At 48.2% G+C, this 16,789-nt stretch overlaps 1 long non-coding RNA gene across 1 annotated transcript; it reads right to left on the bottom strand.

Annotated features, from left to right (window-relative positions):
- Nucleotides 1-3,630: 3,630 nt before the first annotated feature.
- Nucleotides 3,631-7,751, bottom strand: LOC128337696 (uncharacterized). Its single transcript, XR_008312401.1, has 3 exons — nucleotides 7,695-7,751; nucleotides 4,865-5,135; nucleotides 3,631-4,161 (listed from the first exon to the last, which is right to left on the bottom strand). It is a non-coding gene; the product is annotated as an uncharacterized LOC128337696 (long non-coding RNA).
- Between the last annotated feature and the right edge of the window lie 9,038 nt (nucleotides 7,752-16,789).

Below are 16,789 nucleotides of genomic sequence, written 5' to 3' on the forward strand. Positions count from 1 at the left end.
GCCACGATCCCTGCAATTTGGGACATGTCTGCACGATAGTCGGGCAGTCCACACGACCGTCCACTGGGTAGAGGAGGAGCCTTGCCCAGTTTGGGGAGGGGGCTGGGAGCGCTCCCGTTCTGTGATTGTGTGTGGGATAAAAACAAGGTCAGAAGAGACGGAGAGCTGGATCATCTAAGCCCCGGCTGGGGATGTCGATTCTTCTGCCTCCCTCCCGAGGCAGAGCCAGCCTCCAAGGCCAACTGTGGGGGACTGCTCCGGCTTCTGATCGGTGATGGAAATAAAGATTCCTTCAGCCACGGTCTTTCGGGGTGCTGGTTATTCCAGGAGCGAAACACTCGTGTGTCTGTTGACACCACTCTCCTTTTACACAAGGATGAGGGTCTGTAGAGACGCGTGTCTAAGCTGTTTTATTTATTGAGATCTTTGGGGACTTTTGTTGAAAGGTGGTACGTAAATATTCGTCGTCTTCATCCTGGTGGCTGTAGAGACACTCCAGAGGCAGACTGTGTAGGCAGCCCCTAGTATGCCAAGTCTGTGTCTAGCAGGATCCTGCGTGGTGGTCCTCAGTTTAAAAGGTGGGCTCTTATCCCCAACTTCCCAATGCCTAGACCTTATCGCACCCGACCTCCAGCTTAAGGCAAGTTGGCATTCCCTGAAAACCTCCAGGAACTCCTAAAGGGTTTAGCAGGGTTTCACTGAATGCGGAGCAACTCGGGCACATGTGAAAATGATTAGATCAGTTTTTCTGTCCTCCTGTAGGAAATGCAGCATCTCTCCGTTGAGTCTGGACCCAAAGGGCTCTCTAGGCTCTCTTTAGGCGCTTGGTTTTGTTTTTCTTTTGAGTAGCTCATTCTCTTTCTCCTCACTACAGCCTTCACGGATCACGTCCCAGACTGCTTTAACATTCATGTTGGTTTCATGTGCAGTTCCTCGTACAGCAGTGGGGGTTTTGCCAGTTGAGGAAGACCAGCCCAAATCCATGCTGACTTGCAAAATTAAAAGCTAGTCCAAAGAGTCTGGCTTTTACCTGTAATCTTAAGTGTCATGTTCACCTTGCATATATTTTATTTTATTTTATTTATACGATTTCTATACTACCCTTCCAAAAAATGGCTCAGGGCGATTTACACAGAGAAATAACAAATAAATAGGATGGATCTCTCTTCCCAAAGGGCTCACAATCTAAAAAGAAATATGAGATAGACACCAGCAACAGTCACTGGAGGGATGCTGTGCTGGGGGTGGAGAGGGCCAGTTACTCTCTCCCTGCTAAAAAAGGAGAATCGCCACATTCAAAGGTGCCGCTTTGCCAAGTTAGCAGGGATCTTATATTCAATCTTATGTGTGCTTATGTTTATCTACACATGCCCTTTGAAAAGTCTGGTGACTTCAAGGAATTTCAAGTAAGCAGATGCAGCCACCGCTCAATCCAGTTCTAATCAGTTCTTCATTCCAGGTTCTGGGCACCAGAAATAAGCAGAGTTGGCAGCTGTGGGAACAAACGTATCCTCTTTTAATTATGTCTTTCTGGGGGAGGTGTGCACGCGCCCTGCACTGCCATCAGCTGAGTGGAGAAGAAGTTAGCGGAGAAAACAATTTCTCTGAGGCGATGCAGAAAGGGTTGGCGTTCGCTTGGAACAAGACCGTGAAACTAGCCTACCTCTCAGGGCTGTTGTGAGGATGACATGGAGAAAGGATCAGTGGAGCTCCTTGGAAGGAAGGACTGGGTAGAAATGTGCGTATTATGTCCTTGGCCTATGATGTCGCTGTTCCATCCACTCTGGAGAAGGATGGGGAATCGGTGGAGAAGGAGAGCAAGCCGCAAGATGTTTCCATGCCACTGCCTGCCGTGACACACTCAGAAGCTCCTTGTCCACCGTTCGAGCTTGTGTCTGCAGAGAGAGAGGCTGTCTCTTGCACTCCAGCATTGCACATCGCGGCAAGAAGCTGAGTGCAGCCTTGATCTCTGCTGGCACGAGCTGTAATGGTGGACATTGTTTGTGGGCTTTGGAGTGTGTTTGTGGGGCTGCTGTACGTGTGTCCTGTCGTGGATCCTGGAAATGAAACCACCCTCTCTTTCCTGACTTGATTCAGCTCTGGCCTGGAAAATATATTTCCTTGCTTGATTCAGCTCTGGGCCAGTCACTTCTCTCTCAGCCTAACCTACTTCACAGGGTTGTTGTGAGGAGCAACTCAAGGATGTAGTACACTGCTCTGGGCTCCTTGGAGGAAGAGCAGGATATAAATGTTAAAAATAAAATAAAATGCTGGCCTATTTCCCTAGAACCTCTTCACTTGCAAGTTCATCTTTGTATTTCAGGAGGATGGCAGATGATGAGCAATTCATCCATGAAGCAAATCCGTCATGTTTGAAAAGGAAGCCAGTTGAAAGTTTTAAATTGTCTTTAAGCTGTTGTTTGAAAAGCTGTTTCATTTTTATTGTATTTATTTTTTTGAACCGCCTAGAGCCTTTGGAGTAAGGCGGTATATACATTAAATGAATAATAATAAAAATAATAATAATAAATAATAATCAGAAGCAAGTTAAGTCAGCATGGGACAGGGCCTTTTCTGCTTTTGCCCCCAAGCTCTGGAATGTTTCTGCCACACTTCTTGCACTTTCGTTCAGAAGCAAACACAGTGTTCCTTGAAATGGTGTTTCATGTAAAGCCCAGTGTAATCAATGTGCTGCTCTGCTGTCTAAATCTTTGTCTGTGTTAATTAATACCTATAGAGGTTGTACCAGATGCTGCAGCCGTAAACTATTTTCATAAAACCTTGTTCGTGGCAACTTCAGTTATGGTCTATACCAGGGATTCTTAGCGTTGGGTCCCCAGATGTTACTGGACTTCAACTCCCATAATCCCCAGCTCCAGTGGCCTTTGGTTGGGGATTATGGGAGTTGAAGTCCAATAGCATCTGGGGCCCCAACACTGAGAAACCCTGGTCTATACAATCCCCTTGAGAATACCCGCATGATGGTATACAGCGGAGCCTTGCACCTGACCATGTCCCCAGAGCTTACAGCCCATCTAAATATGGCGTGCAAGAGGTCATCTGACCAGAGGCCACCAGCAACAGTACAGCATCTCCAGTTTGTACTGCCTGAAGAGGGCTGGAGTGCGGCTGGATTCTGGGGCATCATGCCTGCTGGCTGTCCTCAGGGTTTCGTGTGTGTTGTGTCCCAACTGGGTACCCACTAGCCTGCCCAGGCACTCGTCCTAAGGGTTTCGTGCGTGCGTGTGTGTGTTGTGTTCCAACCGGGGCCTTCTTGCATTTCAAGGAGGCCTACCTTTTCTGTGCAAACTAGTATTTGCACTACACACACACACACACACACACCGCTTTTCAAGCGAGTTTCCAAAGCGGTTTATGTAGAAAAATGAAGTACCAACTGGTGAAATGGTTGCCTGCTGTCCCTAAAGGGCTCACTCTCTAAGAGGAGGCAGAAGGTAGACACCACACCAGTTCCTTCCAAGGCGGGATAGGTCCAGTTGCTCTTCTGCTCGATGTAAGAGACCCCCCCCAAAAAAAAACACCCCTTGGAAAGGTGCCTCTTTGCTCCAAGTGAAAATGCAATATTTACTGCTCTGCAGAAGCCAGTAATGTAACATTTCCACAGCCATATATGTGAAAGCATCTGGGATGTCTTGCTTTTTGGAGTAGCCCAACAGGTTTATGTTTCGGGCTCACCACAGGCTCCTAACAGTGTTCACTCTAATGTTTTTCATGCTGTATCAAGGCCGTGTGTGCCTACGTGCCTTCAGAGCGGAGGCTTCCTGATTCAAGCTGAGCAGGCTCTAAAATGAACTGAGCAGACATTAAAAAAAGCTTGTCAGAGCACAAACGTGTGCATGCCTTAGAGAGAACACTGGCTCCGGCGTCATAGGGCCCTCTTGCTTTGCACCCTGGCTGAGATTTGTTCAAAGGCATTGGTGGAAGAGAGAGAGTCTTTTACTAGAAACGACGTCCAACTTAAACATGTGAAGGAAACAGTCTCGCCCTACTGTTGTTAGAGCTGTTCAGTACACCGATTGCTTCCAGAGAGGTAAACCAGATTACAGAACCATAGAGGAAGGAATTTCAAATGCACTGCCTGGATTTCACTCTGGATCCGATCGCATGGGAGGGCCGAGAAGGAGGGGAAAGTATACAGCTCTGTCAAATAAATAAATAAAATGCAAATGAGTTGCCACATAATTTGCATAATATGCAAATTAGGCCACCCAGATTTGGGAAGCTTACAAATGGCAACCCTACTCATGGGAAACTGTCGTTTGCAAGGCTCTAATCCAAAATGTGCACCACTATGTAGGTATTTACAAGAGAAAGCCACAATCAGTGTTGGCTTCTATAGTGTCTAGTACAGATGAAAACCAAGACATCAAAACATAACATTGACTGCAAAGGGTTTTGCAACAACAACATGGTGCTTGCTTATAAACTAAAAGTGCAAAGAATTCCAGGACGTGGCAGAATTGAATTGCCACCCTCTCTGAACAGATAACTAATCAGACATTTTCCACTGTGGTATTGTTACTTTAACTCAGATTTATCAGTCGCCCCTCCCGTGCTAACTTCCTTCTCAAACTGGAGGAAGTAATTTGATTAGCTACGGTGGACTTCTTTCTCAAAGTCTGCAAACCTCCTGAAATAAAAAGATGAAGCTTCATGTGAAGAAGTTGTGGGTAAACAGGTCATCATTTTCCAGGCTAGAACAGAATCAAATATCCATGACGGGACCCAAGAGCACACGACAAGCCCCCTGTCCCCCCCGCCCACCGTCCACAATTACAGCCCGTGTGTGCAGAGATAAATGCTGCACTCAGATTCTTGTCGTGATGTAAGACATTGTACTTACATTGATAGCCAGTCCTTCCTCCGAGGAGCCTCGGCAGCCTCCGTGGACCCTTTCCCCATGTCATCCTCACAACAGCCCTGAGAGGTAGGCTAGTTTCAAGGTCTTCTTCCAAACCAACTCCAAACCCTTCTGCATCACCACGGGGCAAACTTTTTCTCCTTTAACTTCTCACTCGGCTGATGGCAGTACAGTGCACAAATCCCCCAGAAAGGCAGAACTCAAGGAGGATAGGTTTGATTCGACAGCAGCCAGCTCTGCTAATTTCTGGTACCTGAAACAGAGAACTGGGTTAACTGGTGGCTGTTTCTGCTTCCTCTAGATTGCTTATCTTTTTTTAAAATCACCAGCTCTCTATCTAATAAAGATATTTCGAGGGCAAGAACAGATAAATACACACACAAGATTGATTAAATGCAAGGTGAAGCAAGTTTGTCCTGCTAACTGAGCAAAAAGTGGTGATTCTCTTTATTTAGCAGGGGGAGAGCAACTGGCCCGATCCATCCCCAGCACAGCACCCCTCCAGTCACAGTGGCTGTTGCTGGTGTCTGTCTTATGTTTCTTTTTTAGATTGTGAGCCCTTTGGGGGACAGGGAGCCATCTTCATTTCTAGCTATGTAAACCGCTTTGGGGACTTTTGATTGCAAAGCTGTATATAAATATTCCTTGTAGTGTAGTGAAGATTGCACTTTTACAAGCAGAAGCCAGGATCTCAGGAAGAGCCAGATTCATTCTGCATCTCCCACAGGGATTTGGGCTGTGTCCCCCCAACCCCCAGTTTGTTTAATAAATTTATACACTGCCTGTAACAGAAACTCTCAAGGCAGTTTACAACCAATTAAGACACCCAGGTTTTTAAAAGAGACATTTAACACATATATAGAATCCAGTTTAAAAACAGAAAATCCAATAGCCAGGCTGAACAGGTATGTCTTCAATGGTTTCCTAAAAGCCATCAGTAGGCAAAGCTAGCATGTTGCATGGCAAATGGGCATGTGAAACTGACATGAATGTCAAAGCAGACTGTGGTGTGATATGAGGAGGAGGCAGGAGAGAGAGAGAATGAAGCTATTCACAGAACAGAACCAAGCATTTAAATAGCTCTTTGGAACATAGGAGTCCATCTAGCTCAGTATCGTCTTCACAGACTGGCAGTGGCTTCTCCAAGGTTGCAGGCAGGAGTCTCTCTCAGCCCTCTCTTGGAGATGCTGGCAGGGGAGGAACTTGGAACCTTCTGCTCTTCCCAGAGCGCTCCATCCCCGGAGGGGAATCTCTTCCAGTGCTCTCACACATCAAGTCTCCCATTCAGATGCAACCAGGGCAGACCCTGATTAGCTAAGGGGGGACAAGTCATGCTTGCTACCACAAGACCAGCTCTCCTCCCAGATGCAACTGAGTGAGGCAACGGAGTGATTACTGAAGTAATCAGCATTCATTGAGGGCTGAAGAGTTGATGTCACCCGACTTGCAAGTCCTAAAGTCACTTCACATTTTCATGGAACCCTCCTTAAGCTGTTTAGAACAGCAATATGTTGGCTGAGAAAACCAGTTTGCCTTAAGCTGGAGAGAAACAATGGCCTAGGGGAAACGGAGACAGACACAGGTGGGAAAGCGTAACTTTTAAACAACGAACAAGAGAAGGTTACGATTGTCTGGGGAAGATTTTACTTGGGAGGGGTTGAAAGTTTCTCTTTAAAATAGCATTTGAGGAAGAAGCGGGATCTGAATCAGGGCCATGGTACAAGGCAAGGGTTACTTAAGCCTGTCTTCTTTCCTTGCTACAAGTCCCCCCCTGAAGCTGCTATGGACCCCCAAAGAAGCCACACACAAGCTTATGTTAAGTGATGACCGGACTTGGCTGGAGAACAGCTGAACAACTCCATGCCTGGTCAATGTGACCCTGGAAAACCAGAAAAAAGTGGGGAGCAAAAGCACCCCCGGCAGAGTCAAAAGAGAAACCCCTCCGATCACAAGCAGCACAGAATGCTCTCAGCCCAAAACACTCTAAATAAACAACCTTTTCCAAGAGCACTCATACTGTTATACAGGAATCAAAACAAAGGTAGCAAAACAAATGTGTCTCAGCTATAAAGGACACCATAAAATACAACCTTGACAAGCAACAAGGAGAGGAGAGGCTAGTCTTGTGGTAGCAAGCATGACCTGTCCCTTTAGCTAAGCAGGGTCTGCCCTGGTTGCATATGAATGGGAGACTAGAAGTGTGAGAACTGGAAGATCTTCCCCCCCTTAGGGGATGGGGCCACTCTGGGAAGAGCATCTAGGTTCCAAGTTCCCTCCCTTGCAGCATCTCCACGATAGGGCTGAGAGAGATTCCTGCCTGCAACCTTGGAGAAGCCGCTGCTGCCAGTCTGTGAAGACAATACTGAGCTAGATAGACCAATGGTCTGACTCAGTATATGGCATGTTCCTAACAAATATTCCTAACCTCCCTGAGCCATTTCTGGAAGGGCGGTATAGAAATCAAATTAATTAAATTAAATATGACACACAGCATCATTTAATCTAAATGCTGTTCTGAATCCTTCCATATTTCTAAAACACTAGTTGAAGCAACCTTCCCTGACGATCTGCTCTACTTAATGTTAGTAATCAACCAAAGTGTGACCCCCCTGCAAAGTTTCTTTTAACTCCCTTATTTAAAAAATAAAATCAGAGCATCAGGACATCAACGACCAATACAAACCCATCAAAACCACTCAAATCTTGGTGAAAACTCTGTATGTAAAACTCTACAAATCAACAATTACATTTAATCAAAAAAAGAAATAAAACCAAGGTTTAACATATAACTCTTGAAACATAGTAGAAATACCTAACTCCACTTCTGATCCCCTTGCTGCTCTGGATCCATTCCCTGCTGCACCTGATCCTTTTACTAATTAAATCCTCATTTTAGAGCAGGGGGGAAACCCTTAAAGGATCCCCCTCCTCCCCTGGCACAAATCTAAGCACCACTTGCTGAAAGAACTATCATCCTTTCCTGAGCAGACTGTGAAGGTGTCCCTAAAGCCAGCTCTCCCCAATAAGGGAAGCAAGGGCCATGCAAATTCTCATTACATACAGGAGAGAAAGGGCACCCCTGGGAAAACCAAAAGAGGAAACCCTCAGAGAGAGGCCCCCTCTTTTATTCCTGATCAGAATAAAATGATCAGAACTGGGATAGAATCTCCCCAGTTGCCTGTTCAAAGGTGTGTGTGTGGGGGGGGATCCCAAAGTGGTTTCCAGAGCAAAAGGAAGGAGATGAGGATTCCAAATCTTAAATATATTTTAATAGAGAGAGAGACATAAATTGCGCGCGCGCACACACACACACACACACACACACAGAGCTCCAGGGACAGCCCCAGGCAGGGATGCTGTGCTAGGTTTGCACATACACACACACAACTGAAAATACTTTCGAAAGTGGGGCATTTTTCTTGACTCAGCAAGCAGCTTCCATAAGGGGCTTGCCTACGGTAATGGCAGATGATCTGTCTGAATCAGTATCGCCCTTTATTTTAAAAAGCTGCCTATGTTTAATTCCAAATGCATTATGTGTGGGTGCTCTCTGTAAGTTAATGACAGGGACAGAAGAAGAGACCAATAATGCCCAGAGAAGAGCGCTCCTGCTGTTGGGGGCTGTGCTTGTATTTACTGCCCAGCGTGGACCGTGATGGGCAGCCAGGTGCAATTAGCAGCCTCCCCAGGTCTGCTCACTTCTTTGCAGCTGGTCCTCAGAAGAGTTAACTGGGCAACTCAGCTGCCTTCTGAACCAACAGAACGTGCCAAGTTGTCAGGAAAGGAGACCCGAGGAAGCCAAGGAGAGCCTGGCAGGAAGGAAGGAGGAAGAGGTATAATTGTATAATTGCCTGGGGGGAGAGGGAGGGGGTTTCTATGGTGCACAGATTACTCTGACCTACAGTATTTCTTTCTGGTGCCTAAAGGCACTGAGAGTGAGTCAAGCCAGACGAAAACAGTGTCTCTCTTCCGCCCTCTTGTGGCCACACAAGAGATGCCCATCCAAGTTTTGTTTTTTTTTTTAAATCTGGATTAGTTGCTTTAGAAATTAATTTTCCCCCAACGGGTGTGGGGGGAAATGACAGGTTTGGGGTGGAGAGGGTGGGTATGGGAAGGGAAGGGGGGGATATGAAGGGTTTATAAGTTTATAAACTGCAGAATACCAATAAAAATTGTAAAAAAAAATTAAAAATCTGTTTTCTGTTGTTTACGTGTCCTAATTATTTCAAGACAAGATCCCAAGATGTTTCTCGCAAAAAGCCAAACCTCGCCCACGCCTGCCACAAGGAGTGACCCCAAACCACCTTCGAGACAACTCCACGCTCCTCTTGCTCCTTGGGAAACCCAATCTAGAGTACTGGGTGGTCTCTTCTATTCCACTTCGCTTCCAAATAGTAGTGCCTTTGTAGCTGGATCTTAAGTCCAGCATTTCTAAACTGGGTCTCCCTCTTGGCACCCATTCAGGGGGAGTGAAATGAAAGGTGGCAGGAAGAAGAGCAATGCCCAAGAGAGCGCCCTCCTTGAAACCATCTTAGCAACTGTTCGCGAAACTGCTGAAGGTCATCATCCTGTGGGCAGAGGAGAGACCAGGAAAGTCAGTGAAGTTTTATTCTAACAGTTCAGTGGTAGTCTGTCTTTCTGATGCAGCCTGCCACTGAATGATCTTGAGAATTGGTTCCTCTGCAGCAAGAGAACAGAATCTTATTTTCAGTACAGATGCTGTGCCTGCTCCATAACCTGTGAAATGCAGGATGTAGGACCTGCTGCAAAAACATTGTCTGGTCTGCAATTGTAGAGCAGACCTTGGTCTGCAACATCAGAGGAATTTCATGTATGTATGTAAAGAATTTGTATCCCAACTTTCCTGGATGGTTAAACAATATTGACGAAAAGCACAGCTGCAGTATCAGATACACAAAAAATTAAAAGCAGTAGCATAAAACCAATAACCACTCCAACGGATTAAAACGACAATAATGTGAAAGCCTTGTGAGACAACATTTTTCAGTAGTCCATAAGTGGCTCGGGGCGGTTTACACAGAGAAATAACAAATAAAATAAGATGGATCTCTGTCCCCAAAGGGCTCACCATCTAAAAAGAAACCTAAGATAGACACCAGCAACAGTCACTGGACGGATGCTGTACTGGGGGTGGATGAGGCCAGTGACTCTCCCCCTGCTCAATAAAGAGCATCACCACATTAAAAGGTGCCTCTTTGCCAAGTTAGCAGGGATCTAGGAGGCTGCCTTCTGCCGAATCAGACCCTTGGTCCATCTCGCTCAGGATTGTCTACACTGACTGGCAGCGGCTTCTCCAAGGCTTCAGGCAGGAGTCCTCCTCAGCCCTACCGGGAGATGCTGCCAGGGATTGAACCTGAGACATTCAGCTTGCAAAACCGATGCTTTACTATTGAACCAGGGCACCAGCCCCTAAGGCTGGGGGGCACACCACTCAACCCCCCCACCCACCCCCGCATGGGCCGGAAACAACCATGACTTGATGTGTGGGGCGCTGAGGTCAATTTTCAGTGCATTGATGACCGCAGCAAAATTAATTATACAGTATTAAAACAATCACTAGTTACTTGTGGCTCTTTCCCTCCCACAGGGGCCCATAATTTTAACCAAGGGTATTGGCCCGAAAATAAGCCTTATGCCTGCTTAGTCAGTGGGGCATGTGACTGTGCCAGCCCCCCCACCAGTGACAAGTTCTTGGTGGCTCCTGCTGTTGCTAGCTACCTGTGGGCCAGCAAAAACATCCCCGCAGGCCAGATTTGGCCCCTGAGCCTTATGTTGTGCAGGCCTGCCTTAAGGTTACATAGAAAGCTTCCTTATACTGAGCCAGATCATCCAACTCAATATTCTTTAAACGGACTGAAAGCTGGGCGGGGGTGGGGGGGAGATCTCCTGTAAACTGGAAAAAAAACAAGCCCTGCTTTTATCTCATTGATTTTGACTTAATTTTTTTAACCAGCATAGCAGTGCTTTCTTTTTCTAAGACAATACATGCCCAAGATCAAACCCTGTTGGATAATCTTCTCTGGAATCCACCCTTAGGCTTCACAGATCTGTCTGCTGATGGGAGCAGACAGGCTGAATTCTTTCCCCTTCTATAGCCGAGGACTTCACCACCACGCTCTGTTGCCTCAGATCAGCATCAGCGGCTGGCCAGAAAAACAGGTCAGTCTGGCCGGGCCTTGAGACTTGGAAAGGTCCCTCCGAAGAGATCTCCTTTCCAGAGTCCTCCCACAAACGGCGTATTATCATTCGAGAGTCTTCTTGAGCCATGCCGGTCTGAACATTTCCATTTTTTGTGCTACTTACATTAGCCATCTTTCAAGAGGACGGTTAAAAATAAACCATTCTGTTGTCTCCTAGAACAATGCCTCAGTGCCAAGCTTTACGCAGGAAATAGACATCTCTGCAAAATTTCAGCGGGCACATAAAACCTCATGCGACAGTGGCAGTTCGCCTTTGTGTGCATGGACCATGACACGCAGGAGCACACCGTTATCTCGCACGATCGCATGGTGGTGGCAAAGAGGTTCTTGGTACAGAAACCTTGTCGTGCTCTGGAGTTCTAAAGGAAACCTAATTCCATAGGGTTTGGGAGTGGAAAGTGTCTGCAGTTTGGGGGAAATTCAAAATCGTAGTGGGCTAGTCAACCTTTTGCACATGTTGGTGGAAATGGGTAAAATGCCATCTCTACGACGACCAATATTTATACACTGCATTTCAACAAAAGTTCCCAAAGCGGTTTACGTAGAAATAAATAGATAAGATATAAATCTTTATCCCTGTCCTGACAGTCACTGGAGGGATGGTGTGCTGGGGATGGATAGGGCCAGTTGCTCTCCCCCTGCTCAATAAAAGGAATCGCCACTTTAGAAAGGGGCCTCTTTGCTCAGTTAGCAGGGGACACTCTCTCTCTCTCTCTCTCTCTCTCTGTGTTTCCAACGTCGGAGAAGATTTTGTTTCTTCCTAAAGTTGTAAACATACACAATAATCACTTACACTTACTTTTAAGTGTTGGGGAGTTGTACTACTCCTGAAGAAATGGCGGGGTTTTCCTCACCGTGTCTTGTAGGCCTGGAGTCCTTGGATGACGTCGGACTACAAATCCCATCGTCCCCCTCGGCAATGGCTGAAGGCAGGGGGTGATGGGATCTGTAGTCCAAAGACATCTGAGCACTCAAGATTGGGAACCCTTAATTGGGGTGGGTGGGATCACAGGGTCACTTTAAGACCTATCCAACACAAACTTAGTGGCCGTCGAAGTTGTCTGGAAAAGAACATTTAGAGGATTCTTTCCCCCAGTGGTTTAGGAAGGCCTCTTCATTTTAGGGCGGCTTTTGCAGCAACGTTTTGAGTGCCACGTGTTTGCCTCGTCTGCCGCAAGCAGAAAGATCTTAAGCCCAAATCGTCCTGAACTTTAATAAGTTGCTATTTATACACAGCCTCCTCTCTTTTGGTTTCAGGGGTTTGGCTCTAGAGTTAAGAATATGGGAGTTCCGTGTCCCTCCCCACAGACCACAGGTCCTCCTTCACCAGATTTCACGTCCAAATGCAGCAGCGCCGTCTCCCACTCGCACCCATCTTGCTCCTGCCTCCTGGCCGCTTCCCCTGGCCTCCCCACCCACAAAGTCTGTAGCAGTACGGATGGTATTTCTGCCCTTTGTGCTGGCCAGGATTAGTAATGTTTAAACTTTTGCTCTGCTTCCCCATCATCCGTGCTCAACTGGAGCCAAGGTTCAACCACAAAAGCTGCAAGGAATCAAAGAGGAGAGAGAGAGAGAGAGAGAGAGAGAGAGAGAGAGAGAGAGAGAGAGAGAGAGAGAGAGAGAGAAAGTGAGCATAGGCAGATTGCCTTGGGAGGAGAGCTGATCTTGTGGTAGAGAGCATGAATTGTCCCCTTTGCTAAGGAGGGTCTGTCCTGGTTTGCATTTGAATGGAAGGCCACTTCCACACAGAGTAAGGTATTCCCCTTAGGGTGGGGCTGCTCAACTTTGGCCCTCCTGCAGATGTTGGCCAACAACTCCCATAACCCCTGAATATTGGCCACTGTAGCTGGGGATTATGGGAGTTGGGGTCCAAAAAAAGGATCCAGCAGTCAAGAAATACGCCGCAGACTAGCACTTGGTAGGGTTGCGATGAAGGCCTTGGAAAGGATATTTTGATGCTGTGACGTGTCTACACCTACAAAGATTAGAATCGTTTGGACAATGGTTTTCCCCACGACACTCTATGGATGAGAAAGCTGGACATTGAAGAAAGCAAGACAGAAAAAGCATTGGCGCTTTTGAACTTGGGTGCAGGAGAAGACTTTTGAGGAGACCATGGACAGCCAGGGAAACAAAGAAATGGATCACAGAACAAACCAATTCAGAATTTTCACTCGAGGCACAAATGACCAGGCTCAAACTATCATATTTTGGACACATTACGCGAAGACCCAGCTCCCTTGAGAAGTCTGTGATGCTGGGGAAAGTTGAAGGAAAGAGAAGAAGAGGATGACCAGCAGCAAGGTGGATGGACTCAATGATGACGGCAATGAATGCACCACGGAGAGACCTTCAACTTGGCCCAGGCGAAGACAGATCATCCTGGAGAGAATCTCTCCATGTGGTTGCTAAGAGTGACACTGACTTGATAGCACTTAATCAATCCATCCATCAGTCCAAAAACAGCTGGGGGCCCCTGAGCTGAGCAGGCCTGCCTTCAGGGGTGAGGCCACTCTGGGAAGAGCAGAAGGTTCCAAGTTCCCTCCCTGGCAGCATCTCCAAGACAGGGCTGAGAGAGATGCCTGCCTGCCACCTTGGAGAAGCCGCTGCCAGTCTGGGTAGACAATACTGAGCTAGATGGACCAAGGGTCTGACTCAGTATGGGGCAGCTTCCTGGGTTTCTATGCCTTTCCTTTAATTGGAGAGCAGTGCTCAATCCTGCGCAGGAGCGACCCTTCCATGCGGCAAGGCAAGGCAGTCGGCTCGGGGGACAGATTACTGGGGCCCCGCCAGCAAGGTGCAGTCTGCACTGGAGCGGTGCTTAGGGGCCCATCTCATCCTGGCAAGCTGGGCAAGGCACAGCACCGCTCCTCACTTTCATTGCCAAGCTGGCAAGAAGCCCGAGGAGGTGGCTGGCAATGTGCCCTGCTCCCTGGGCCGCTTCCAACGCTGGCAAGGGTCCGTTCTGAAAGGGGGCTGGCTCCCTCCGGGGGTGGGGGCAAGGCCGCATTGGGAGCCTCGCTTCAGGCACTGCAGTACCTCGGGGCCTCCCCCAGTCATGAGTTCTTCCGGGCATGTGCAGAGGGCTGCTTCGCCAGCTGCACACATTCCTCAGTTACCGCATCCTTGAGGGGTTCAAAGCGTTCCGCGCGCGTCAGCTCCGTCATCTTGGCAACACCCTGGAAGACCCGCCACGGTCCCCATCTCCTCATTGCAGACGCTGGACCCAAAGCTCTAAAACGGGTGGCTTCTCGATGCTCCTCTGCAGGGCTGCAAGGCCCAGAAGTGCCGTCATGTGTCTTTGCTCCACGCCCCAAGGCAGCTTCCGGTGCTGATCCACACGTAGGAGCCTGCCCTCGGCGCAGACAGATGTCATCTGCGAGAGGCCGTCTGTCAGCCACGCGCCGCCTTGAAATCGGCTCGGGGCCCAGCAACCTCCCCTCGCTGGAATCAAGCACCAGGAGGTGTCTGGTTGCTTGGTAAACGTGCTGCGAAGGAAAGCCAGCCTGGTGTGAGAGCAGGGCTATGTAACCTCGGCCTTCCAGCCGCAGTTGGACTACAACTCCCATCATCCCCAGCTGCCGTGGCCAGCAGTCAGGGGTGATGGGAGTTGTAGTCCAACAGCTGGAAAGCCAAAGGTATGTAGCCTTGGTTTAGACACAGGGTCATAACTGCAGGGTGTAATGAGCTGTAATTGACAACCCCCAAATTTGCCCCAGGCTGTGAATGGTTTAAAAAAATTTAAAAGACCATATACCCTGTCCCCTCCCCGACTTTTGCAATTCCCCCACAAGACTTTGAGGCTGGCTATGAGCCACCTAATGGCACAGCGGGGAAATGCTTGACTAACAAGCAGAAGGTTGCCGGTTCGAATCCCCGCTGGTACTAGATCGGGCAGCAGCGATATAGGAAGGTGCTGAAAGGCATCATCTCTTACTGCGCAGGAGGAGGCAATGGTCAACCCCTCCTGTGTTCTACCAAAGGAAACCACAGGGCTCTGTGGGCACCAAGAATCAACACCGACTTGATGGCACACTTTATCTTTACCAGCCTGGAGCATATAAAGATAAATTTCGCCCCCCTCCAGCTGTTTTGGACTACAACTCCCATAATCCCCAGCCACCATGGCCAATAGCCAGGGATGATGGGCCAATATCTGCAGGAGGGCTGAAGTTGAGAGCCCTGGTTTAGGGCATCAGACTAGGGCATGGGGTGATGGGACTCAGCACCTCACTGGGTCTGGGCCCACTTGTGCTCACTCTCAGGCTTAGCTACCTTACAGGGTTGTTGTGAAGATAAAATGGGGGTGGGACCCCTGAATTCTTTGGAAGAGAGGCAGGATCCTATCATAAAACTATTTATAGACTGCCTTTCAACAGAAAGTGCAGCCCCCTTATTCTCAAGGGTGGCATATTTTCTTGACAGCGTTCTTTGGATTGGAAACTGAAACTATCACATTTTGGTTGAGTTTCCCCGACTTAATTAACAGAATGGCTTTTCTGGAAGCAGTTTGGGTTGCAGTGCAATCTTTTCTCCTTCAGCTTTCCAAGGTTGGATTGCTTCTTTGGCACAATGCCCTGCCCCCATCAGAAATGACTATCTGGTCATCGGTTGTGGGTATGTGCGTGCATATTGTAGTGACCTTGTCTCTGACTGTAAAAACAAAAGCAAGAAACTATATTCACTGGGTCTGAATTGGGATGTGGGTGGGAGTGGGGGCGGGGGGGCGGAGAACCTTGCATTAATTAATTAATTATATCTGCACAACACCCCAAACTTCCATCTCCGGGCGGTTTTCTTTTCAGCAACATAAAACAGAAATAAAAACCTTAAAACAATGGAAAACCACAAGTCCATTTAAAAAGCTTGGTTGAATATAAGTGTGCCATTTATTCATCACGCTTGAGGACACACCACTTAATTTACTACAGCAGAATAAATGACAGTTTGAGCTAGGCTGCCAGACAGAAATGTTTTTAGGAGCAAGTGGGTGACAGACGGGTTGAATAGCTAAGGAGCAGATTTAGGCTAGACACCAGGAGGAATTTTCTACCTGCGAGAGCTGCGTGCAAGTGAATGAACCTTCCGCCGCCACCCTCCCTCCCAAGATTAAGTTAAAAAGGGGAGTAAAACTAGGGGCCTGGGACATATGCATCCCTCGAGGTCAGGCCCTCTGCTGCCCTGCAGGAAGTCTTTCCTCTCTCGTGAGTGGATTTACTTTGCACATGCTCAGAGAGAGCAACTCTTGACATTCCTTTCCAAGGTGCCAGTCCCGGCTCAGCGATACCAGGGGATAAGCTGCGCCGCCCTTTCTGGCCTGACTTGTTTCCCGCTTGGAAGAGCACGGGTTCCCACGTTCAGAGTCGTCCACCGCATCTTCTTTCGTTCGAAGCAAGTCCTCCACTAACCGCGAGGAAGTGGAATGATCACGAGGATGTAGCTTTTCTGGTCTTGAACGTGGACTCGCTGAGCCGGCTGGTGGTGACTCAGCAGCAAGGCATTCTGCCCATGCCCAGAGGCCCCCGTCTGCATAGATTCTGACGGAGGCCGATCGCTGGCCTTCTTCGTCCCTAGTCTCTCTGCCAGTCGCTCTTGCACGGAGGGAAGGAGGCGACCGGGCGGCGCTTACGCGTTCTCTCCTCCTTCCTTCCCGGCGGCCGCTTCTCTACTCCGCCCCGGAGGCGGC

The sequence above is a fragment of the Hemicordylus capensis genome, chromosome 14 (genome assembly GCF_027244095.1).
Source record: "Hemicordylus capensis ecotype Gifberg chromosome 14, rHemCap1.1.pri, whole genome shotgun sequence".
Lineage (NCBI taxonomy): Eukaryota > Metazoa > Chordata > Lepidosauria > Squamata > Cordylidae > Hemicordylus > Hemicordylus capensis.